This window comes from Pogona vitticeps, chromosome 2, assembly GCF_051106095.1.
Source record: "Pogona vitticeps strain Pit_001003342236 chromosome 2, PviZW2.1, whole genome shotgun sequence".
Lineage (NCBI taxonomy): Eukaryota > Metazoa > Chordata > Lepidosauria > Squamata > Agamidae > Pogona > Pogona vitticeps.
In genome coordinates, this window is record NC_135784.1 from 191,099,538 (window position 1) to 191,124,541 (window position 25,004).

The following is a 25,004-nucleotide window of genomic DNA, read 5'->3' on the forward strand; positions in this document are numbered from 1 at the left end:
CTTTCCAAAATACATGGTCACATTAATACTTAAAATGATGTTTACATTCATAAGCATGCTGAATAATTAAAAAATGTGGATCTCGCTGACTTAGCACCAATAATTTCACTTGTAACGTTTATTAGGTGCACTTTCATTCTTTATTTTGTGTGCGGCGACAATTATGAACAATAAAATTTCAAAAGAAAACAAGTCAGGAAGATGCCAGAATTCATCTTCTGCTAAGGCAAATTCAATATTGCAATTTACAAATTACAAACCGGAGAAAAGCTAGAGAAAAAAAGACCTGCAAATTGAAGCTAAAAGGGACTTGGGATTCAGCTACATTTTACTACGACAACGATGACTACTACTACACAGCATTTCTGATGCTTATGGGGGACATTACACCTAAAATTTAGGAATTGGGGGAGATGAAATTTAAGGGTGAGATGACTTGTTTGCAAAGTCATTGATTTTTGGATTTCAGGAAACAAATTCGCATCTAATATTTAAAATTGGTAAGCAACATTTTTGGATAAACAGTTGCTGAAATTAATATCAGGAGGATGTCCTGATCTTGTTTCCATATTTTTTTTTTAATTTCTTGCCTTAATATTTGGCAGTTTGCTTTTTTCTTTTTCTTTTTTCTTTTCTTCTTTTTTTGTATTTCATATACTTTTGAGATCGTTTGCTTCTCGATTTATTTCTTGTTTACCCAGAAGTATAGTATCTGGCTTAATAAAATCAACTGTTTTATCCATGGTGATTTGCTTGTGCCAGTACAGTACTGCTGTTTCATTTTCTAAAACTGGAGGTGGTTGGAATTTATAATATGGATGAAAAGATGCAAGTAATCCATACAATATAGCCAACTGTTGAAACATGATATTTGTGACTTGGTTTTAAGGCAGGGATGCTACTATGGGGCATCCAGCTATGATATGAATTATTTCTTTGGATTCATGACAGGCCCTCCATAAATCACTTACACTTTGCTTCATAATTATTTCCTGATAGGGTGTAGTGCAAATAACTTGGTCATGGATTGCACATATGAATCTCTCGATTTCAGCCCGAAGATGGTCTAATTTAAGCCACAGGTTCAATTGTTGCTTACCAACATTGTCATCCAGGAAGTAACTAGAGTGCTGTCCATGTAATGGTTTCCCAAGCCACACATCCCTGTGGTGCAGGTTTTTCATTAACATAGGTTGCTTCTCACTTGCAAGTTGTAATATCGTTAGTCCTTTACCATTTTCTATTATCATCTGACAAAGTGAGACTCTGTTCACGTTGAAGTAGTTTGACCCATACAGGGATTCTTGGAAGTCAAAAAGCCACGCTGTGTGACAAAAGATGCTCCATGCACGCCTTTGGATGATGGGATCTATATCGTGTCAGCAAGACTTGGATTCCCCTTTGAAATAAGCAAGAACACTGAACTTTCAGTTCACAGAAATTTTCTTACAACCATTTTCAGGGGAGGGGATAACTGCACCCAAAAACTGTGGGATGGAGAGAGAAATCTCTGAGAGGTTTCTCAAAGTTTGGGGTGTGTATGAAAATAGTTGAGGGTGTGCATGTGTGCATCCTTTATCTTGCAACCTATGCACTTTACTCCTGTCCATTTTCTGAAATTCCCCTACAAGTCCTAACCTGATGGTCTGTTTGTTCCTTTGGGGCTTTCTGATGCTGTGATCCTGCTAGGTTACTAAAATCTGAATGAGGTTTTGTTCTTTGTTGTGGTTAAAATAACATCATAATTTTTAAAAGCAATAACAACTCTTGCTGATCTTTCAAGCATTCTGTAGGCAGCAGTAGATGTGTGCCTCAAGGAAAGAAGCCACAAACGGTCCTGTAAGAAGACTTTTCAGGAAATACCAGCAGCCAGGAAGGCTAAAGAGTACAGGACAATGGTCCTAATGTGGAAAATAAAGAGCACATACCTTGTTTCCCCCCCACACACACACACACATATATTCCTCTCCTAAAGATGATATATGTTATGGAGTGGCCATATATTACAGAGCATCAGCCTTGAAAGTGATGACATCTGGAGAATCATGTCTCCAAAAATTTCCAAAATCAATCACTCAATGCTCTATTCACTAATTTTCTGTGCTTTAGTTTGCCTCACATTCTTTAGTGGTGGGAGGTGGTATGAGTACTTCAGGGAATATTACACTAGCAGCAATTGCTGAAATGCAATGCCTAGGCAGTACTCCCACCTCCCAATATTACACAAGTGCTGCCAAATTTCCACCAAGATAAGGGATACTGAAGGCTCAATAGTAAAATATATTATCTGATCTACATAGAATAAAGAAAAGATGGAAAAATATGCTAAATAGCTAGAAGACATGCGAGGATAACAGATTCCTTTAAAGAAGAAAGCTATGGTGAAGAACTTTTAATTTTAGAAAGTGAAATGAAATCCATCCTCAAAGCACTTGGAAGAAATAACATGAAAAGTAGATGGGACACTAACGGAACTATTTCAAGCTACAGAGACTAACTCTATCCAAATTGTATGTCAGCAAATATGGAAAACAAAACAATGAACAACAGACAGGAAATGTTCAATCTATTCCAATCCTTAAGAATGGAAAGGCCAAAGAATGTGTTGTAAATATATTTATTGACTACTGAAGCTTAATAACGAATTTCAGAGGGATATCAGTTCTTTAGAGATTGCAGGAAAATCTTTAATTGTCTAGACCATATGAATTTACAGATAGTTCTAAAAGAAATTGTGTGCTGCAACATTTGATTGCTCCGATGCATACATAACGTATAAGCTACTGTTAGGATAGAATATGGAGAGACAGAATGGTTCCCTATAGGCAAAGGAGCCAGACAAGCATGGATTTTATCTCCCTATCTGAATGCAGAACATATTGTAAAGCAAGGTGGATTAGATGCAGATGAAAGAGAAGTGAAAATGGTAGAAGAAATAGCAATAATTTAACAAATACAAGTGGAACAGTATTACTGGCAGAAAGCATCAATAACCCGAAATGACTGGATATGAAGGTGAAAGAAAAAAATATATAAAAGTAGGACCACAGTTGAACATTAAGACAACTAAAATCCTGACTGCAGAAGAACTGTGTAATTTTTAATATTGACAATGAAGAAACTTAAATTATTAAAAATTTTGTATACCTTGATTGAATTATCAGTCAAGACGAGGACTGCAGCCAAAAAATCAGAAGAAGACTGAAACCCAGAAGGGCAGGTTCAAGGGAATTAGAAAATATTGTTTACTAGGAGGGTGTTTTGCTGGAGACCAAGGCCAAGATCAAGATCCGTTTCATTCCTGATTACTATATACGGAAGTGAAAGCCAGACAATGAACAGAGGAAAAAAACCCTAATTTGTTTGAAACAGAATGTTGGAGGAGAGCTTACAGATATCATGGAGCACTAGAGAGTTAAATCAGTGGGTTCTAGATCAAATCAAGAGGGAAGTCTCTCTATCTAGAAGCAGAAATGATAAAAATCATACTGTCACATACATCACAAGAACATAAAACTCACTGGAAAAGACAATAACATTGGGAAAAGCTGAAGGCAGCAGGGAGGAAAAGCAAATATGAGATGAATAACGTTGTACAGTAAAGGGAACCCTGGCCTTTCATTTATAAGACCTGAGAAGAGCTGTTGATGACAGAATCTTCTGTAGGTCACTCATTTATAGGGTTGCTATAAGTCAGAAGTAATTTGGTGGCATATAAAAATAATAAGTGCCAGAACCACTAGCCATTGCATTGTGTACCCCCGACTGCTTATTTTGCCATCCATTTGCTATTCTTTTTGTTTTTCTTCTTTGTGGCACGTCTATTGCATTCTAAAAGGTTGGCTCCATTCAGACACTCAAAAAACTTATCTGCTATAAAGCATGTGCACAGCAAAATTATTCATATTTCTTTCATTTCAGATTCTTTCAGTAGGTGCTTCTTTCATTTTTCATTTTAAAAAAATCTGCATACTGATCCTTTTGTTTTATACAAAAGGGAAAAATCCTCTTTCAGGCCTTTCATTTCATGCTTCCCCTTTTGTGTTTTCTGGCACTCGAAATGCCCTAAGGAACCCTTAAAACATGTTTTTAAAAGAATATAGAGTCGAGGCAACAGAGAACCGTTTGACTCCAAAAGCAGGCAACAGTACATGGGAAAGCGAAAATCATCATCAGACCGGTGCAAAATCCCTCACTCACACACCAACCAATTCAAGCAGTAGTAAAGCACAATAAAGTAGAAAATAGAAAACAACAGTATAACTTCTGTGCCACCCATTCAGTGCAACAGAGGTCCTCTGGTGCTGGGCAGTACAAGAGGGGGGAAAAAGGGAAAGAAGCAATATGATTACCTGGTACAGAGGGATACCCACTCACCAAGCAATACCAGCAACAGTGTGAGAAAAATGCCCACACACACCAATGGGACACTAGCAGAGTCACAAAGCACCTCCATCCCACCCTACCCATAGAAGCAATTAACACAGTCCACCTCCATAATATGCATCTTTAACAAAATAAACACACAGTAAATTAACAAAATGCCAATTTTTAAAAAATTAATCAAACAGGGAGAGTACTCCCCAGCCAGGAAAAAGTTATCATATTAAAACATTCACACACAGCCCCCACTCCCAAAAACCAAGGAAAGCAAGCAAATACAAAAAGGTAAAAAAAATGCAATCAAAGCTGTCCCCAAACCAAATCTAGTAGAATATAGGGAGATTGCTCTCCCCCATACCAGTTGACACTTTTTCCCCCAAGCAGGCCACCACACAGAGACAAGATAGGCAGTAGCAAAAATAATTCAAAGAAACAGGGGAGATGGAAGGATCCTACCAAAAATTAAGAGAAAAAAACTAGAAGGGAAAAAAATCCAAGGTGCAGGCAGATGATGCAATCCAAGATGGAGAGTATTAGAAGCTCAGCCTACAGTAATCCCACCTGCAAGGAATAACTGCAGCAACAAGAGCACTTCTCATGTGCTTTCAGGCCTTCTACACATTCAAAATTCCCACCTTTCCATTTTAGACATTCTGACTGGCTGTTTACAATCTCTTGTCCCAACATTATGGAATGAAAAATTTATTGGGTGATTTGACAGATAAAATGGGTGAAGGGAGCATTACACCAAAATGAGGAACATGAAAGAACACACAAAAGTGAAACTTTTGTGTATCCTTCTTTTATAAATGCAAATAAGTGTATTTTAGAGATTCTCTTTCTGCAATCAATAAAAGAACATGAAATATACAAAACAGAATCCCTTTAATGTTTTGGTCTTCTATTAAAACACAAAAGCCTTTCTCTATATGAGCAGACTGTAATAAGCAAGGATTCTAAAATGTAGATTTTAAAGAAACTTTTGTCCTAGTTTTTTCCAATTTGAACACGGTTTACAGTATTTTTCTAAAAGACAGGGAGACTAGGAACAGTTATAGCACAGGAATAAATTAAAGCACAATCAAATACACACTCACACCAGAGAAGAAAACCATCAGTTCACAGAGAGGAGCAAAATAGGTCAGCAATAAGAACTCACTCGTTTGACAAGCCAAAAGCATATTGAAACATAGTTTTGATTAATGGCCCATTTCCGTGTTGAGCTTGCCTAGCACTAACAAATATAAATACTGTACTTAAACCCTCCAGGAAAACAGAGTTTCAAGAAAATGCTGCAAACAACTGGGATGGTCTGGAAGCAAAGATTGTAACTGTATTACAGTACCTTGTATGTAATGGAAATTGAGAGGCCGCAGATACGTAGCATTACTGAGTCACATGGTAGAAGAAGAATCAAGATAGCTTTTAAATTATTTTTTCTTTGATGACGGTACAAAGAACTAACTTTGGATTTTTGCAGATGTTTTATATTAGCTCAGGTTTGGGTAAAACATAAAGCAGAATAAGCCCTAAAACACGGCCCCAAGTTCTTCTAAGAACAAATGAGAAAAAGTTTAATTCAGTGGCTTCCTCCCAAGATTAAGGTCAAGTGTAGGGAAGTTCACCTGGTCTGGACTTGTTTGGGGGAGCTTTCTGCTGGACTTAGAGATAAAGATAATTCTCCATCAGAGTAGGTGATCGTGTACACATCTGAGGACTTTATGTTGCTGAAACTAGATGTTGGGATTGCCACCATGGAATGCCATACTTGTGAGTCTCTCCAATGTATGTAACTGACTGCAAAGCAGAATGTGATATAGGTGGACCTTAATCATATTCAGCAAGGCAGGTCTTGCGTATTTATAGAGTGACAAATCACATGCATGGTACTGTTAACCACATTTTATGGAGAAGGAGCGCTTACGAATGATAAATACAAATGAAAGGTCAAAAACCCATTAGCTAATTGTAGGGAAGATGAAGTCAAGCAGGCCATTTCTATTTCTTAATCCTTCTGAGCATTCCTATATTGATTTTTAAACAATACATTCCAACTTCTAATGTCCTTGTCAGCATGTTTTCAGCCCCAGATTGAAATGATGATTATTACACTAAAATACATTCAGTGACATTTTAAAGACAGGTTCCAGTGATTTATCAAACAATTAACGAATTATCCATTTTTACATTATATTAAGTCAATCGTACTCTTTGGAACCCCTTCACAGATTGCTGCCTTGTTGTGGCAAAGGGGATTGAGTAATTCAGAGAAGCTATGGGCTATGCCGTGCAGGGACACCCAAGGCGGGCAGGTCATAATGGAGAGTTCTGAGCAAATGCGACCCACCTGGAGCAGGAACTGGCAAGCCACTCCAGTATCTTTGCCAAGAAAAAGCCATGGAGAGAAACACAAGACTAAAAGATATGACACTGGAAGATGAGCCCCTCCGGTCGGAAGGCATCCAACATGCTACTGAGGAAGAGTGGAGGACAAGTACAAGTAGCTCCAGAGCTAATGAAGTTGTTGTTGTTTAGTCGTTAAGTCGTGTCTGACTCTTTGTGACCCCATGGAACAGAGCTCACCAGGCGCTCCTGTCTTCTACTACCTCCCAGAGTTGGGTCAAATTCATGTTGGTAGTTTCAGTGACACAGTTTCCCAACATCAGGGTCTTTTCCAGGGAGACCTCTCTTCTCATGAGATGGCCAAAGTATTGGAGCCTCAGCTTCAAGATCTGTCCTTCCAGTGAGCACTCAGGGTTGATTTCTTTCAAAATGCATAGGTTTGTTCTCCTTGCAGTCCAGGGGACTCTCAAGAGTCTCCTCCAGCACCACAATTCAAAAGCATTGATTCTTCGGCGGTCAGCCTTCTTTATGGTCCATCTCTCACTTTCATACATCGCACCTGGAAAAACCATAGCTTTGACTATGCAGACCTTTGTCAGCAAGGTGATGTCTCTGCTTTTTAAGATGTTGTCTAGGTTTGTCATCACTTTCCTCCCAAGAAGCAGACATCTTTTAATTTTGTGGCTGCTGTCACCGTCTGCAGTGATCAGGGAGCCCAAGAAAGTAAAATCTGTCACTGCCTCCATATCTTCCCCTTCTATTTGCCAGGAGGTAATGGGACCAGTGGCCATGATCTTAGGTGGTTTTTTTTATGTTGAGCTTCAGACCATTTTTGTGCTCTCCTCTTTCACCCTTATTATGAGGTTCTTTAATTCCTCCTCACTTTCTGCCATCAGAGTGGTATAATCTGCATATCTGAGATTGTCGATATTTCTTCAGGCAATGATGATGGCAAGGAGGCAGTGAAAGACAGGAGGGCCTGGTGTGCTCTGGTCCATGGGGTCACGAAAGGTCCATGGGGGCACAACAACTAAACAACAACAATTCTTTGGAAGGAAATGTTTTGAAAGGAAATGTGTTAATTTGCATAGACATTTTTCAATGCTTGAAGAGTTTGAGTCATACTTATAGCAAGTGCAGCACATGGATAAAATAGGACAAAAGTTGTCTTGAAATATTTGCTCTTCCTTTGTCAAAAATGTTGGTAAAATGTATCTGATGATTCACTGAAAACATTTTAAAAGCTCAAAGGGTTGTGAAATAAGTATATAGTGATTCTAGCTACTGTATGATCACCCCAAAAATGAATGGTGAGGAAGACTCCTCTTTGTTTTTATTCAAAGCTTTCATTGATGCTGATGTTCTGCTTCTCCATCCTGCCACCTTCTGAAAGCTTGAAATCTCTACATACTGTAATTGCTTTACCTAAGTGAACACTATGGCTATTATGGGATGGCTATTATGGGATGAAAAGTGTACTTTTCTAGATCCCTCCTTGCATAAGACTAGCTGTCGGTGGAACATGCCTGACTCTAGAATGTCCTTCCATGGGGAAACTTTGAGCAACTGCTCATTAGGACATGCAGGATATATACCTCTAGCAGAGATTATTCTTTTCTTTTGTGAGAGTTTGTGTGTGTGGTTTCCTTTGAGGTCCAGCTAGAACTGGCTGGGAAAAGCTGTTCTGTTTCAACCATGAGTCTCAGGTACTGTGTTTACTCTTTACTTTGTTTACCAGCAGCTTTACTTTTTATATATACAAAGACAGAGTTTCTTTTCCCAAACATGATGTCTATGCATTCTTGCCATTCAAAAACCAAGGGAATTCACAAAAGAAGAAAAGCTTTCATTTTAAAGCAAGTGTTGCAGTTGAAGCTATACTTCCAAAAGCAAAGAAACTCAAGCCAAAGATGAACCTTCCCATACTCTCTCAAGATATGGGTACACTGATGCATCTTAACTTCTACTTCAAGTAAAAAATATTTGGCACAGTCCCAGCTCCCCCACTGTCTGTATGCTCACTAATGATGTGGAAGACCTGAGCTAAATTGAACTGTAAGGTCTGACAGCATTAGCATCTACTAACAGCTGATATGCAGTGCATTGCTATCCTTAGTTACATAATCTTTGTTGAACGTGTCCAATTGATCAGTATCTGGGGGAAGAAAGTCTTGTTATGTTTGATACATTTAGCCCTTCATAGATAAGGAGTGGAACTCATGTATTGGGTTTATATGAGGTTAACTTTACATTACAAGCAGAATAAATCAACAGCAATGTTTTGAGTCAAAGGTTCATCTATAATCTGAATATTCTTGTTTTTTGAGGTATAGCTTCAACTGTACCTTTTTTGTTTTAAACTGATTACTTTTTTTCTGTTTTGGAAATTATTTTTAATACTGCAAGTGTTCAAAATAATTCACATGGTTTGTTGTTGTCATGTGCTGCCAAGTCACAACCATATGAATGACCGATCTCCCAAAAGTCCTATCGTCAACAGCTCTACTCTTGCAAACTCAACGTTGTGCCATCCTTTATTGATTCAACCCATCTCTTACTTGGTCTTTCTTTTTCCATTCAATTTTTCCCTGTACATTGTCCTTTACAATGAGTCTTGTCTTCTTGTAATGTGCCCAAAATAAAACAGCCCCATTTTTTTGCTTTTCAAGAGAGGGCCAGCTTGATTTGATCTAAATTCAACATTTGTTTCTCTGATGGCCCATGATATCCATGAAGCTGTCCTCCACATTTCAAATGAATCAATTTTTCTCTGTCAGTCACATACTTTATCTAGTTATAGTGCTTCCAGCAGAACTGTAAGCCAAATTATCACCTCCCAAAGCAAGGAACTGAGGCAGAGAGAGGCTGAGATACCCAAGGCTGCCAGGTGAATTAATGGCAAAGAAAAGAATCAAACATGACTGCAGAATTCCTTGCTTGTATCTGCTTCATAACCATCAGACTGCCTTCAGAATACATGAGCATGTCTTAGTGAAGTACCCTGTGCTAAGTTTCCATGGACCACCAATTTTAGACATAATAGCGACAACAAGTAACAATCATCCTTGCACTTAGGAAAAGGAGGGCTTTGCCTTTGACAGTGGCCAAAACCTATCGCATGAGTTACACCTGAGCAAGGGTGATGACACCATCAGCAGGGAGAGATTTTTTGGTAATTAAAGATTTCCTCCTATCCCACAGCTTCTCTTGAATCACAAATAATCCATTTCATTGTGTGAAAGCTGTGGAAGTGACAGGACAGAAGGAGGAGGCCTTTAATTACTGGATTTCGCTGCCAGAAGATGATGTTAAAGAATTTTGGCTATTATGTTGGTTTCTCAGGGAATAAAACTGGGTAAAAAAAGCACCCATCCTGCTCCCTAGAGCTTAGCTGGGAAGGCATAGAGGTAGGTCTTTATTATATGCTGCTTGATGTTAAGTTTCCAAGCCTTAAATACAAAGTTTCTGCCTCACAAGGTAGGGAGAAGTGAAGGGAGAGCAAGCAGAAATAGTTTTGACAACCAAGTCTGATAAATATTAATCTGAATTGGGGATGCACCCGAGCTGATTTAAGCTCAGAGGCTCAATGGGGAATGCCAACATCTTTATTCTAAAGCCCCTCCCCTTCCCAAGATTTGGTAACATCAGCATCTGAGGTCTAGAATATCCAGCAATGGATAAGATCTGCTACATTGGTTCAAATTAATGCAGGAGCACGAAAAGGTAAAAAGTCATATCTTTAAAAACTTCAGCAAGATGTACAATTAATGGAGCTATTGCAAAAGCCAATGCTTTTTCTATCTGGTGGCCAATGCACGAATTTCAGAGCAGGTGAAAATGTGTTAAAATCACCTTTGATTTAGCAAAGAACGTGACACCTACTCTCTTTGCTGCTTCCACAATAGCTTATCAGGCAAGACAGCTGAGGGAATTGGGCTAATCTAATCTTGAAGCAACAGAAGCATGGAAAAACACTTTGAGGCCTGACAGAGGCACAAAAATGGTCACAACCGAGCAGTAATCTGTACATTGCAAAAAGGAATGGGTAGCCACAGAACCTAGATGTTCTTCAAAAGATAAGGGCAGAATTAGACTCCTACCATTTTGTGGGTTTTCTGCAATGGAACAGAAGTGGTTTAATTCACATTCAGGAGTTTAGAGGACAAAACCAGTCCAGGTCTTCATTTATCAAGACTGCTGCTGGAACTTGGCCTCTTCACAGACGTAATTAACCACTGACAGTGGAAATTATTTTCACCCATGGCATCAGATTTCTCACTTTGTAAATAGATACTAGTATGTCTGTACTTTTACCTAATGTTTATGTTGATAACAAAGAAATCCAAATAGTTAAAGACCTGTATTTCGTTTCAATCATCTATTCACATGGAGAGTGCAGATGAGAAGTTCAAAGACAGAGGCTCAGAAGGGCAGCAATGAAGGAACTAGAAAACATTCTCAAGTCTAAGGATGTGTTAGTGAAAACAAGGTGAACACCATCTGTACTGCGGCATTTCTGATTATTATGCACAGATATAAAACCTGAACAATGAAGAAATATGACAGGAGAAAAATTATTTGAAATGTGGTATTGGAGAAGAGGTTTCTGGATATTATTAACTCCCAGAAAGATAAATAAGAGGATTTGCTTCTTTGCTTGCTTGTTTGCTTGTTTGTTTGACTGAAATATTTTTATCCTGCCTTTCTTTTTAAAAAGGACCCAAGGTGGCTTGGGTTGTGGATAAAATCAAGTCAAAACTCTTTCTAGAAGCACATCATTAGAATACAAGACTCATTGGAGAAGACAATAAGGCAGGAAAATCTGAATGCAGCAGGAAGAGAAGACCTCACATGTGATGACTGACTCAGTAAAGGAAGCCACAGCCTTTAGCTTGCAAGATCTGACATTAACAATAGGACCTTCTGAAGATTATTAATTCATTGGGTCTCCATCATTCAGAAGTGACTTGCCAGCACACATCACGTATATAGTTAAATACTCTCCTGAGCGAAGCTGAATTATTTCAAAATGATCATATTTAGTTTTATACTCTAAACTCCATTGATATCAGCAGAATTTTAAAAATACCTACTTTTATCTGTATGCACCTCATACCTTTTTTTTCATTTCTTTCTTCATTATAAGCACTGTAGGATATAATACACAGAAGTATGCACAGAAGCAACACTTTCAGCCCTGGCAGAGGCACAATAGTCACTTTTCAAATAGGTGAAAGGTAGTCATACATAGGAAGAGGCAGATCTGTTCTTGATCATCCCAGAGTGCAGGACACCCAATAATGGTCTCAAGCTACAGGAAGCCAGATTTAGGCAGAATATCAGGCAAAACTTAAGTGTTAGAGAAGTATGACAATGGAAATAATTACCTTGGGAGGTGGTGAGCGCTCCAATGCTGGAGGCATTCAAGAGAAAATTGGAGAACCATCTGTCAAATCTGCTTTCATTTGGATTCCTTCATTGAGTAAGGGGTTGGACTTGATGGCTTCATAGGTCCCTTCCAACTCATTTATTCTATTATTATGATCCATCTTTTCCTTGTTTCCATACATTGTACAGTACAGTATTGCCTTGGCATCAGGTGCAACCGTGCTGTTACTTGGCATGCACTTATCCCACAAGCAAAGAAGAAGCCATCTGGCCTGGTTGTGAAATAATAGTACCCAGGAATAACATCATCATTTTTGGTTTAATAAGGGAAGGGATGTGTAGAAGTCTCATAATGGCTGAAAACCTGTCACTTAGCACAGTAAGCCACAACAACAAGAATAAGCTCATTGAATTAATGGAATTTATTGAGGAATTGACTCACCAAATCCCTGCTGATTTAGCAGGCCTACTCTATTGCAACTTATTACACTAAGCAACAGGTTTCAACCAATGAATAACATTTGCAGTATCATAATTACAGTACTATGATTTTGGCCTCTTCCCATTATTAAGGTCAGATGTAAGAAGCCTAGTGGCCCTCCAGATGTTGCTAGACTTCAGTTATCACGATGCATGGTGGGAACTGGAAACCATAGGTATTCATGCTGTGGATACAGCAGCTCTAATGTATTGAGAAATATCTACAGGAAATTTTGAAAATACATAATCTCACACCAGAACATAAATTGGTATACAAAATAAACAAATTAGCAGAGTGTGATGCACATAGATTTGAAACAATTACTAGCATCCAAGCAACCGTACTTGCAAACAATCAGACTTTGAGGCATATATATATATATTTAGCTGGATGATAAACTCTCTGTGTAATTGGGCACGTGCCAGGTTTCTCCCCTTTATTTATTTTTCTAATTACATATATCTATAAATGGACTGCAGGCAGTGGACAAATATTAAGAGATTGAACGCTACAGCGACAACCATTTGGAAAAAAAAAAGATAACCTGTCATGACGATAACACTGAAAGATAATAAACAGTAGAACAGTAGAATTACAACCAGCAGAGCAAAATACAATCAGGTGAAGTGCTGAGGCCCAACCTTGCCGTCAGCAGCAAGACTGCACCATTTGAAAAATGGATCGGGTTGCGTTCCTCACACAAGTAATGACTGCCAGGTAATTACAAGGGTTGTAGGCACACACCCATGGCTGCTGCGGCAAGTGGGCACATTTGAATCAGGCTTCATAGACCTTTCTTTTGCACTATCACATTTCTTACATTGTTCTGGAAATGTTAGGAAAATATTAAACTGTCACTGCTAGATGAGGCATAGAGGTATATAATATGGGGGTGAAGAATGGAGTGACTGAAAAGTATCCGACAGATACATATTTGGCAAGGTGCACTGGAGCTGAACTAATCAGTCAAAGTAGAAAAGCCTGTAGTGGAGCAATTTATCTTTCTAAGAATATGCCACCTTGGAAATGTCCTGGCAAGAGGGATATAGCCACCATTGGTAATCATTAGGGATGGGGGGGCGGTGGATTTCTTCTAATTCCACAACTCCCCATTCTGTGAGCTCTCCCTGTTTTACAGGCACCTAAAGTTGGCTTACATAGGAGAGAGAAAAGGCCTAACCTGGAAGGCTTTGAGGCTTAGCTAGGCCTAGCTATAACTTCCTGAGCAGAAAGAAAACTCCCAGCTAGCACCAGGGCATGGACAGGAAGCTTTGCTTGGGTCAGGCCCAGCTAATCCTCAAAGCCTTCCAGTTTAAGCCTTTTCTCCCAGATGTCTGTATGTTGTGTGGAAGGCAGGCAGAACATCCGGAATGGGGAATTATGAGATCTCTAGTCCAAGAAATCTGGAAATCCTATTCCTAACAATTGGCCATATATATTTCCATATGTGCCTTGTGTGAAACTAGCCCTGGGTGAAGCAATATAAAAGTGTTGATTTCTAGTGCAGAGGTAGCACACGCCATGCAAGCAGGCTGAAGACCATGCAGGGTTTCAGTCGGTGATTGTACAGGCTGGAGTGCCTACATAGGACTGCACAGCGCAGTCACTGGGCATACATGTATAGCTGGGATTAGGAAACATAACTCTTGTTAGCCATCTCAATTAATAAAGGACTTTCCAGGGAATCCATACAGGGGGCTTTTAAAAGCAGATCCTCCAACTGCACAAATGACCAGTCAGATACACTGCATACCTAAGCAGGAGGCTAATACAAAATAGGTGTTGTTCCTGGATTGTACTCTGTATCAACAGTGATTCTTTCATAGAAGACAGTCGTTCTTGCCTACTAACCCAGTAACCATGTTATATCAGTGGCAGCTGGTACCACCTGAGGCTGGTAGGGCAGATGCAGAGCTAAGGCATCACTACAGAACTGCTTATACTGTATATATACTGCTTATATATACTGCCCCATAATGCTTGAAGCACTAGATATAAAGAGTCACAGCTGACTAAAACACAGAGTAAAGCAAATTGTCTGTACTGCCCCATTATTAAAACTGGCAATAAAACAAGGGCTTAATGTTAAAACTGAAAATAACATAAAGGCTTAAGGTGAAACAAAGGCAACCCGTAAACAGAAAGTCAGTTGACAGAAATTACCTTTGCAACGATGCAAGTTGGGTTTAACCCCAAGAAAACATTAAAATGTTGCTCTGTGTACATGTCTGTCTAGTACAGTAGTAGTAGTATGTCACTCACAAAAGGGAAACGCAAGCAAGCAAATTAATTCCACAATTAAAAAGCCAAGGACTGGGTCATGTCTTTGACCCAGACGACACCATCAAAAATGACTAATTCTGCTTCACCAGCAAAGCCACAGCATCCGAAATCCATCCATTCCCTTGACCATCCACTGAATTCCATTTCTACTCAGAGGTAGCAAAGTACAAACAATCTAGTTTATCCTGTTGTCTACAGGCTTTACTACTAGTATTTTATTTTAGTTATTCATAGCAAGGCTCTGATTACTGCCTGACTCAGATAGGCCCAAGTAGAATTCCTTAAAGGCTTTGTTTATTTGTTCTGGTGAGCACTAACAACAGTTTTGTTTGTCTTTAATTATTACAACATTTACCTGGCTTTATTTTTTATATGTTCATGGTAAAATATGAGAGATCTTATCAGCAAACCATGTCAATGTACCTTCAAGTTCGAACTGACTTATAGCGACTTTATAAGGGTTTTCAAGGTAAGTGAGTTGTATGTTTTTACCAGTTCCACCTACCTAGGGAGTTTCATGGCTAAGTGGGGATTTGAACCTTGGCCTCCTGAGTCCTCGTCCATCACTGTATCCATTACACCACGCTGGGTATCAAACTAACGATGATCTTTTAATGCAAGATCTTTTAATTTGCCTGTCACTCTTGTATAGGGTTGCCAGGTACATGGGTACCAAAAGGAGGACATAGAAAGACAAAAAAAGAGGACAGAGGAGGACTGTAGACCAGTGGTCCCCAACCTTTTTGCAACCATGGACTGGTTGGGGGGGTGGGCTCCATGCACAGGGGTGGGGGGCATGTCATGCTTATGGGGGGGTGTCATGCCAGCAAAACCTGGCACGAGACTTTCGGAGGCTGAGTCCAGATTAACAGGGCGTTGTAACAGAGTCGATCTGTATAAAGAAGGTGGCGGGCTCAGTTCTGTCGCCCCATCTCCAGCTAAAAAGAATCCCACATAATGGGGTTGAGAAAGCCCCGGGCTTGAATTTCTGCAGGAGAGAATCGCCCTTCCCCCCCCGCGCCTCCCCAATCCTGCACTTTTCAGACATGTTGGGTTGAAACTCGCTTTGTTCCCAGTCTCTCAGATTGTGTGCCCGCCCCCTGCCGCAGCTGCCTAAGGGGGAAGGTAAGCCTTGGGCTTACCCCAAAATCAAGTTAGCACCAAGACGAGAAGGGGAAAAGGAGCGGGAGGAAGGGCACGCACCCTCCGGCTGCGGCTGGGAGAAATCGATTTCCTGCCGCCACCTTGCCACACGGGGTCCTGTTTGGATCAGGCTTCGCCACCATGTAACCACTGCCGGCCCATGCTTGTGGGGTAGGGCAGAAAGTACAAAGGGGTGGCTGGCAGAACCAAAGGGGACAGTGGGGAAGAGTGGGTATGCACGCACATGTGAAGGCAGGCAAGCATTCAGACATCGAGGCAGCAGGAAGGCAACAGAGGCAGAGCACTGATTCCCCACCTCAGATACGTGCGTGACATGGAGTGCAGGCAGGCAAGGGCTAGTGCTGAGGTGGGTCTGAGCGGTGCCTCACATTTGCCCTCAGGGACCAGCTCCCAGTGCCTGGACATGAAAAAGGAGAGAGAGAGAGAGAGACTAGCGTGTCATTTACCTCTCAGGCTTGCCGCTTACCTTGAATACCTGTTGTGCATGGGGGGGCAGAGATACAAAAGCCGGATATTTTAAAGGTTTTTAGCTTTGCCTGCCGGACGGAGGACATTAGGCTAAAAAGGAGGACATCCTCTGGATGTCTGGCAACCTACTCTTGTCAGCTCAGATAAACATTTTCTTTTGCCAGTTACGTCTGATTGTAAGCGTCACAATATTTTTACAGAGTTCTCTTTGACTTTTCTTTTTCTTTTGGACCCTTCTGAGATAAATAAATCCCAGAGGATGACTCTTAAGGTATTCCATAGTAGGCCAGTGCAAAGACGTACTTTTCTTTATGGAAATTAATGCCCATGTTTTTGGTAAAAAGTGGACATGTAAGGAAGTTTGGATCTAGCGTGTAGGGGTGCAATGGGACATTTTCACCTGTCATACGAATTGGTGTGTGGTCTGAAATAGCTGTTGTGTCAATGCCCATTTCCCTTATACGCTCATTGTGGGATTTCAAAATGAGAAGGGAATCTACTCTTGAATCAGCAGAATGGTATGTAGAATAAAATGCCTTTTCTTTCTGGGTGTTTACCTCTTCGTGTCAGGTAAGTCTTATGGAGCAAGCAGTCTTAAAAGCAGATGGATGGTATTTTGGATGGTTTCAGTGCTTGAGAAGACCTGCCCAGTGTGTAAGCTAGTTAAATTTAACCGCATGTTTCTTATCTTGCCCATACCACTCCCATTCAATGTTTGCAGCCACTGTGACATTAATTGTGACTTATGGCTGTTTGGAGCACAATAAAAACACAGAAAAAAATTCCTACTTACTAGTGGCCTTTGACATGCCCTTAATATGTGCTGTGAAGGGCAATTCTTGGACAACTTGACAGCTACTCCTCTTCTCTTCAAGGAGCCAGTGGCACAGGGTGGACCAGCCACTCTGGGGTGGGGTAAGATATTTTGTATGTCACTGCCCTGGTGCACCTCCTGTATAATAAGAATGGCTGGAGCCTTTGTGATAACAACTTTGAAAACATTTTGCTGTGGTTCTCGATTCATTTACGTCACTCGTCACAATTTTGAGTCTACAGAGGAATACTGCACAAATAATCATGATGGAGGTCTGTGGTGATCTATTGCAAGGACTGTAGTAATGATAACAGAGAATGAACAAGTATTAGAAAAATAAAAAAAGAACCAGAAGCACATTTATCAACATTCAAGAAGAGGAATGGCTTGCTTAATTAACAATCCCAAATGGGGAAGGGAGTTCAAGCGAACAACCTTATTTGGTTGGCAAACAGGAGTCTCTGGGGACCAAGAGATTTTTTTTTAAGTGTTTCTGACTCATTTCTTCCTTCCCAGCCTCCCTAGGATTGAAAGTAATCTAAAATTGGGTAATTAAAGTTGCTCCTCCTTTGATGTCTAGAAATATAGCGGCTATAAAAATTTAACGAGATCCAACAGAATGGGTGCTCCCTTACTTGTCTAATGTTATATTCACATGGCTGCCTCAAAAAGAAAAATCCTTCTGCTGGTGTCACAATTGTAGATCTTCTACTATGGCCGACCTTGTTGTCGTTACTATTTTTTAAATCCCCCTCAAATCCAGCTTCCCACCTCTACGGGCTGCTACATATCTTGTGGATTAAGCTGTTAGGAACTGGGGCTTCCTCTGACGCTGGGTCATCCACCACTTTGCATAGCGCTGCAGGCTAGCAGTGGACTGATGCTGTCAGACGTCGCCTGCCTTGTTCCACCATGAATTTGAATGGAAATCCCGGTGATATTTCTTTTCTTTCTCTTAGGGCTTCTGTGAATTAACCAAATGCCTTTCAATTACATAAAGTATGTGGAGGAAGGTATTGATAAAGAGACAGTTTCAGTCATTTATATTCCACCAAGTGGAGATGGTCCAAGATGTTAAAGACCTGGACCTTTCTCAAGTATTGGTCTACATGAATTGCACAATTGGTTATCTCAGACCTCTGTAGGCTTGTTCAACATCACAGCCAGTATGTATTAATCAGGCCATGTTTGAGCCAACTAAAGCATGGCATTTCTCTCCCCAAATTCTGGAATCCCAATAAAGTGAATGGTCATTGTTTCACAGATTGTCAAGATTCTTGACTTTGTCTTGCAAGTCAACAGAAAGTATTTTCAGCTGTTCAGTCTTGTGATTTTGGGGAAGACTTGGCTTGAATCTAAGGCATAATCTGCAGTTTTTAATATCTTCTCTTTTCTCACACAAACTTGTGAGTTAGTAGTCTTTACTGGAAAAAAATTTCTCCCATTCTTTCAAAATTCCTGTTCTCATCTATTGTAGCAGATCCGTGATTTGCTGGGCGGGGGCTCATGCTTACATTTGCTGCCCCAGCTCCTCTGTCACATTTATCCACAGGAGTCATGTTTCAAGATCCAGCTGAATCTTTAGGCTTAAAGTATGTAATGAGGTGTTTTTCATGGAAATTGTTTAATGAATATTCATTTCCTAGGATTGGTGCTATTGTCAGAATACACAAATTTTCATGCAAACCAGGGTGTATTGGTTTAACTTCAAACAGGGAAGGAAATAAAAGGGCTAAATTGCCATCATAGTCAGATGCTAGTCACCCTCCTACACACACTGTTTGGAACAACATATTAGGAGAATCAAAAGAACTTTACATTAGAAAGCAATTGTTTGTCCTTCAATCTGAATAACATCTGAATTATGAATTCCAGGTAAGTCAATTATCTTTATAAAATAATATTTTGAAAGGCAGATCAGCTATGTCTACATGTATTCTGTATGCCACAAAAACTGATAGTTTTTAAGAGCACTGTTGGAAATGTTCAAGCAGTGTTGCATGCCCCTATTTATTTGGTGAAAATGTCTCAAAATGTGTAATCAAACAGTGTTTGATGTCCAGATTTCTGTCCTATTGACATATCACCATTTCAAGTTTTCAATTAAATAATTGTTAAGTTCCTTATACCCACCATGCCTCAGACACAGGCAGTTGTGGTGGTTAACAACACATTATAAATTCCAGATAAGTCAATTATCTTTATAAAATAATATTTTGAAAGGCAGATGAGCTATGTCTACATGTATTCTGTATGCCACAAAAAACTGATACTGTAGTTTTTAAGAGCACTGTTGGAAATGTTGAAGCAGTGACTGAGGTTTTCCCAAAAATGTCCAAGCTTCAGGGTGTCCTGGATATCTAAAATAGTTACTGTTTGGCACAATCAGGCAGTGCTGTTGTCACTGTTTACTGCCATGACCTATACCCATCATGGACTAGCCAACATAAGTCCACCCCATGACATTGTGCTAAGAGCTCTCTAGAATCTGTATCCAGTCCTCTCTTCAGCTGCAGGCAAGTCTAACACTCATATTAGAGAGAGAGAGAGAGAGAGAGAATATATTACTTATTTGTAGTGTTTATCACTTTCCTGCCTGCCAGAATCCCCAGAATGATGAACAATAAACAAATTAAGATGTAGAAGAATTTGACACCTTTATTAGAACACTAAAAAATTCAATTAATGCAAGCTTTTGTGGATTAAAAAACCCCATCTTTAGACATGCACCAGTAACTTGTAGGCAGTACAGAAAAATTGTAAAGGAATGACCCAAAAATTTATGACAAATATTAGCCAGGCATTTTCTTAAAGTGTTTACAAGCAGGCTTTGGAGGTAAGGTTTAAATGCTTGAGCCCTGGTACCCTGCGGTTGGACATTAAAACATGCTACAAAAGCAGATCTGAAGCATTTTCGAAAAGCTGTTTTTACAACCAGTCCTAAAGATCAAAGGCCTTCTGATCACACAGATCTGACTGCCCAGTGGAAGTTAAACAGCCTACGTCCCACAGTAGAGTTCCATAATTAAGGTGCTGTTAAAGAGTAGTTGCAGTAGTCCAACTGATTCAGCTGTCATCAAGGCATGGACTTCTGTAGCCAAACCCAGCTTCCCTGTGAAGATGGACAGCTGTCACACCAACTGTGGTTTGTTTTGAACTATAATGCAACAGGTGGAACAACTCTGATCGCAGCAGTAGTTCAAGAGGGCTCAACTTTTCCTCCAAAGACCATACGCTTCCCAAAAATCACTTTCAACAACCGATTCCCCCCCCCCCAAAAAAAAACATATCCTGGATCTGATACTTTTTCCTCTTCAGGTGAGAAAGTAGAGGCAGTTTGGAGAGAGAACACAACCGAAGAAGAGGTAGGAATACCCTGCCTTCTGCCACTGTACTAAACAAATTACAAAGCTCTCTCAATGGCTGTGGTAGGATAAAAACAAAAGCCTTTGGACAATACTGTATCATGTTTGGTTTGACCTTTGACCAGATTCATCCTTCCTTTTGAGACTTATTGCAAATGGTCAACGGAACTTCTTGCAGCAGTTTATTCTACCCGAGATTCCTTAGGAACCTGACCACAGCAGATATAATTAAACTGGAGTGGACTGACTTCACTCATGCATGAAGTATTTGTATTAAAATCCCTGTAAGCCCACTCCTGTGTTTTAACAAAACACAATGCATACAAACAACCAAGGCATAGCTGTCTTGTCTTTAAGTAATCCCAAGGATGCATTCCTTCCTCCGAACTAAACTTAGAGGAGCATCCCTACTGGAAATATATTTTAATGAATCAGCACAGCAGTAACGTCTATACAACTGCTCTTGTTTTTGCTTATGCTGAATATCAAGGAAATTCAAAGTTTCCAGACACCTTCATGAAGCATTACAGCCAGAATATGAGGTTTCCAGCTATCCAGTTACTAATAAATAAAAAAAAATAAAAACGGGGGGGGGGGGAGCAGTAGCAACAAAGGGAGACTTCAATTACTCTTACAGTATATCCATTGGAAGGCAAATTCTGCCAAAGGCAGCCCTTCCAAGATACTCATGGCTTGTGTTGCTTATAGGTTTCTCCTACAAAATGTGGAGGAAGAAACTAGAAGATTATTGATTGTAACCAATAGAGATGACTTGGTAGAAGAAGTGGCAGTAAGGGTAACAACTCTGAGGGAAATTGGCCATGTTATATTTCTGTTCTTGACTTCAGAGGAAGAAAAAGTAGACTTCAGCCACACTGGATTTTAGGAAAGCCAATTTTAATAAATGTTGGACAGTGGTAAGTAATTTCCCAAGGCCGTATATCCTAACAAGAACATGGATCCAAGATGGATGAGAGTTTCTTACAAAGGAAATTCTAAAGGTACAACTACAAACGATTCCAACAAGAAAAAAAGGGTGGAAGGCAGTAAAAAAAGATCAATGTGGCTGCATGAAAAGCTGAGGGAGGATCTGAAAACAAAAAAAGGGGGATACATATAGGAGATGGAAGTAAGGTCTTGCCACAAAAGAATTGTACAGACAGGTAAGGAAGAATTGTAGGATGGTGAACGGACCAGGAAGGCAAAAGCTGAGAATCAGCTGAGGTTAGGAAGAGATGCTACCCTGTTTCCCTGAAATTTCATTTTTTTTTAAAAAAAAAATCCAGTTTCTCTTAGGAGTATAATTCACAAGAAACATGACAATAAAAAAATAAATAAATGTATCAGAAGGATTTTTCAAATAACACAGAATAGTAAACTATTCCAACTCAATATATATTTCCACAAATGGAGGCTGGAAGGAAATGTGTACGTCTGTGGTTTCTTATGTGTAATAAAAGGAGTCCACCTTCAAAACATTTGTACAATCAAACATCACTTGCTACATTGGTCTGCTGAGTAAACATCTCCATGATCACGAATCATTGCTGACTTAAAGCAGACGCATCACAGCAATCTATTAAGTAGACACCTTGACTTGACATTCCCAGTGGCCAGAAGAAAACAAGAGCAATTGGCTCCAGTAAAAGTCCCTCAGAGTTTCCTCAGAAGCAGCTAAAGGGAACTGAGGGATGGTCGCTGGGTGTGGGACAGGTACGGAGGTGTGTGGCTATTCTAACTGTTCTAAGCTCTGGAATGTTCCAATGAGTTTTACACAGGCACAGAAGCACTCGTGTGTAATTCACTGAGAACGTGAAGAACAATGATCTCTCTTGGTTGAAGATCATTTAAACTTTTTTGCATTGTCACTGCCAGACCTAGAGCATTAGTATCGAACCAAATCATTTTCACTTTACTATTTAGACTTTACACAAACAGCATCCAGTATAGTCAGCCCTCTCCATTGCCCACTGGACTGAAAGTAAAACTCTTGAAACAGCCATAATCCCTAATTGCTGTTGTTGCTCTTCCTCTGTCACCCGAGGCCAGACATAATCATGGCTATGCCCGCTTTAAAGCAGTACCACTAAACAATATTATTTGTCTCAAAGAGGCAAGTAGTGTTTCCATTGGGGGGGGGGAGGTAGGGGTGTGTGTGAGAGAGGGAGAGAGAGAGAGAGAGAGAGAGAGGCAGAGAGAGAGGCAGAGAGAGACAAAGGAGGCAGGCAGGCATCTTTAAGACTACCAGATTTATAACCATTCATCCTAAGTATATTAGCCTTAAAGTTACCATGTTTCTATTCCCTTCTCTTATATCTATATGATGGCTGACGTTATACTCCCAGTGTCTCCATGGGAGTTTAAACCAGTGGTTCTTAACCTTTGTTACTTGGATGTTTTTGAACTGCAACTCCCAGAAACCCCAGCCAGCACAGTTGGTGGTGAAGGCTTCTGGGAGTTGCAGTCCAAAACTCCTGAGTAACCCAAGGTTAAGAACCAGTGGTTTAAACTACCTTCCTGTTGACTTCTATAATGATGTCAATATATTTTTATCATTGTCTTCAGGATCCAACAAGCCCTTCTTGGCAGAGAACAGGTCCAAGGACTGCAGGGGTGAGTGCTTCTTCGGGATTTCTGAGAACCATCATTTTACCAACTTTCTTGATGCACAACTTAATAATATGGTCCCAACACTCTGTGCTGATTTTCTGAAGAGAGACTATGTATCAGACTTTTAAGTCTTTTCTAGTTTGGCAGCATCATAGTGCACAATTCATAATATAATTGGATGCTTGCCCTCTGAGGGCCCAAGTTGCTTCCTGCCATTTGAGATTCATGGCCAAAGCAGGCCACTGTATTTCCAGGCTTGTTCCCATCTTGCAGCTTAGAAGATAGGGCTCTATGAACATGATTCAGATCCCCAGGGTTTACCTGAACACATGAGATGTTCCGTAGCCAAGTACAGTGGAACCTCTACTTACAAATGTCCCTACCTACGAACAATCCAACTTACGAACAGCTCTGTTTGCAAAATTTTGCTTCTACAGTACTTGCAAATGGAGATTTAACATTCGAACAAAAAAAAGGCAGGGGAAAAGGGCTGGAAATTTAAATTTGCTAACCATTGGTGGCGAAGAGGCTGCTTCTTTGTAGCTCTTTCACCCCAATGGTTAGGAAAAGGAAGGCTCAGACTCCCGGGCTTCCAGCGCTGCTGCTATCATTGCCGGGAGGCGAGCCGCCGGACCATCCCAGCTGGGCTCAGCCTCCTGGGCTTCCAGCACCGCTGCCGCTGGCTTTCCAGGGGTTCTCTGCAAGCGCCGACTTTCTCCCCTGCTGCAGTTACCAACGTTTCGACAAACGAACATCATCTGGGACGGATTAAGTTCGTAAGTAGAGGTTCCACTGTAATTTTTTTTAAAGTCCCACAGCTTCTCTCCTTCAGCGGATTCCCTAATCCTCGTTTCTTAAATCCAGTGTTCTGACGGCTGCTGGGAACCTACTGGGTACATTCACTGCTGCCTCTCCTTTTCCACTAAGTGCTCACCTATCATCACATGTAGTTTTCCTTTTAGAGGACAGGCCGTATCAACCCATTCGTGGTTCACCTGCTCCACAATTACTGCCCGTACGTCGATGCTCCCACATAGTCAATTTCACTGCCTCTTTCCCCTGCCATCCTCCGTTTCAAGTTCTTGCTGCCGACACCTCACATTTTCAATCTCCTTTCCAGTGGGTGAGTCTTGCTCATTCCCAAGCCTTTCAAAGTTGTTTGTGTGGGTTCCTTTCAGCTATTTGCTATAGAAATAAAGTTTTATCAGTATCCAGGGAGCAGAGTTTGAACTTAATCACAGTTGTTGCTGTCAATCTGTGAAGGTTCTGGTGTTGCCATAAGCGGTTATGCTCGTTTTACCCTGAAGGCGTGTCCAATGTGGTGCGATGAATAGGGTGAAAACTAGAATTCAGGAGATCTGGGTTGGAATCCCACTCAGCCATGGACACCCAGCAGCAAAACAATTCCTTAAATATCTCACTTACCTTGAAAACCCTACTCAGGTCGCTGTAAGTCAGATGTAACTTGACAGCACATCCATATCCTCCATAATTCTGATTCATGCTGTATAGATGCTACAGCTCCTCTTGTATAACATCTGTTCAATGGACAGCACTGTTTAAATGTTTTAACATAAAATAAAATCTTTAAGCATCTAGCAGAATTGCATATGGATCTAATGCCAACCTGTCGTAAGGGGCTACGTAAACAAGAGCACAAAAAAGCTGCAGAACGTAGTCTCCGAAAGGGTGCCCAGTTCTACTT

At 40.4% G+C, this 25,004-nt stretch overlaps 1 protein-coding gene across 2 annotated transcripts in view; it reads right to left on the minus strand.

The window, feature by feature from the left end:
• The window catches only part of DUSP12 (dual specificity phosphatase 12), a 37,656-nt gene that overhangs the window by 2,328 nt on the left and 10,324 nt on the right, over positions 1-25,004 (minus strand). The window lies entirely within an intron of this gene.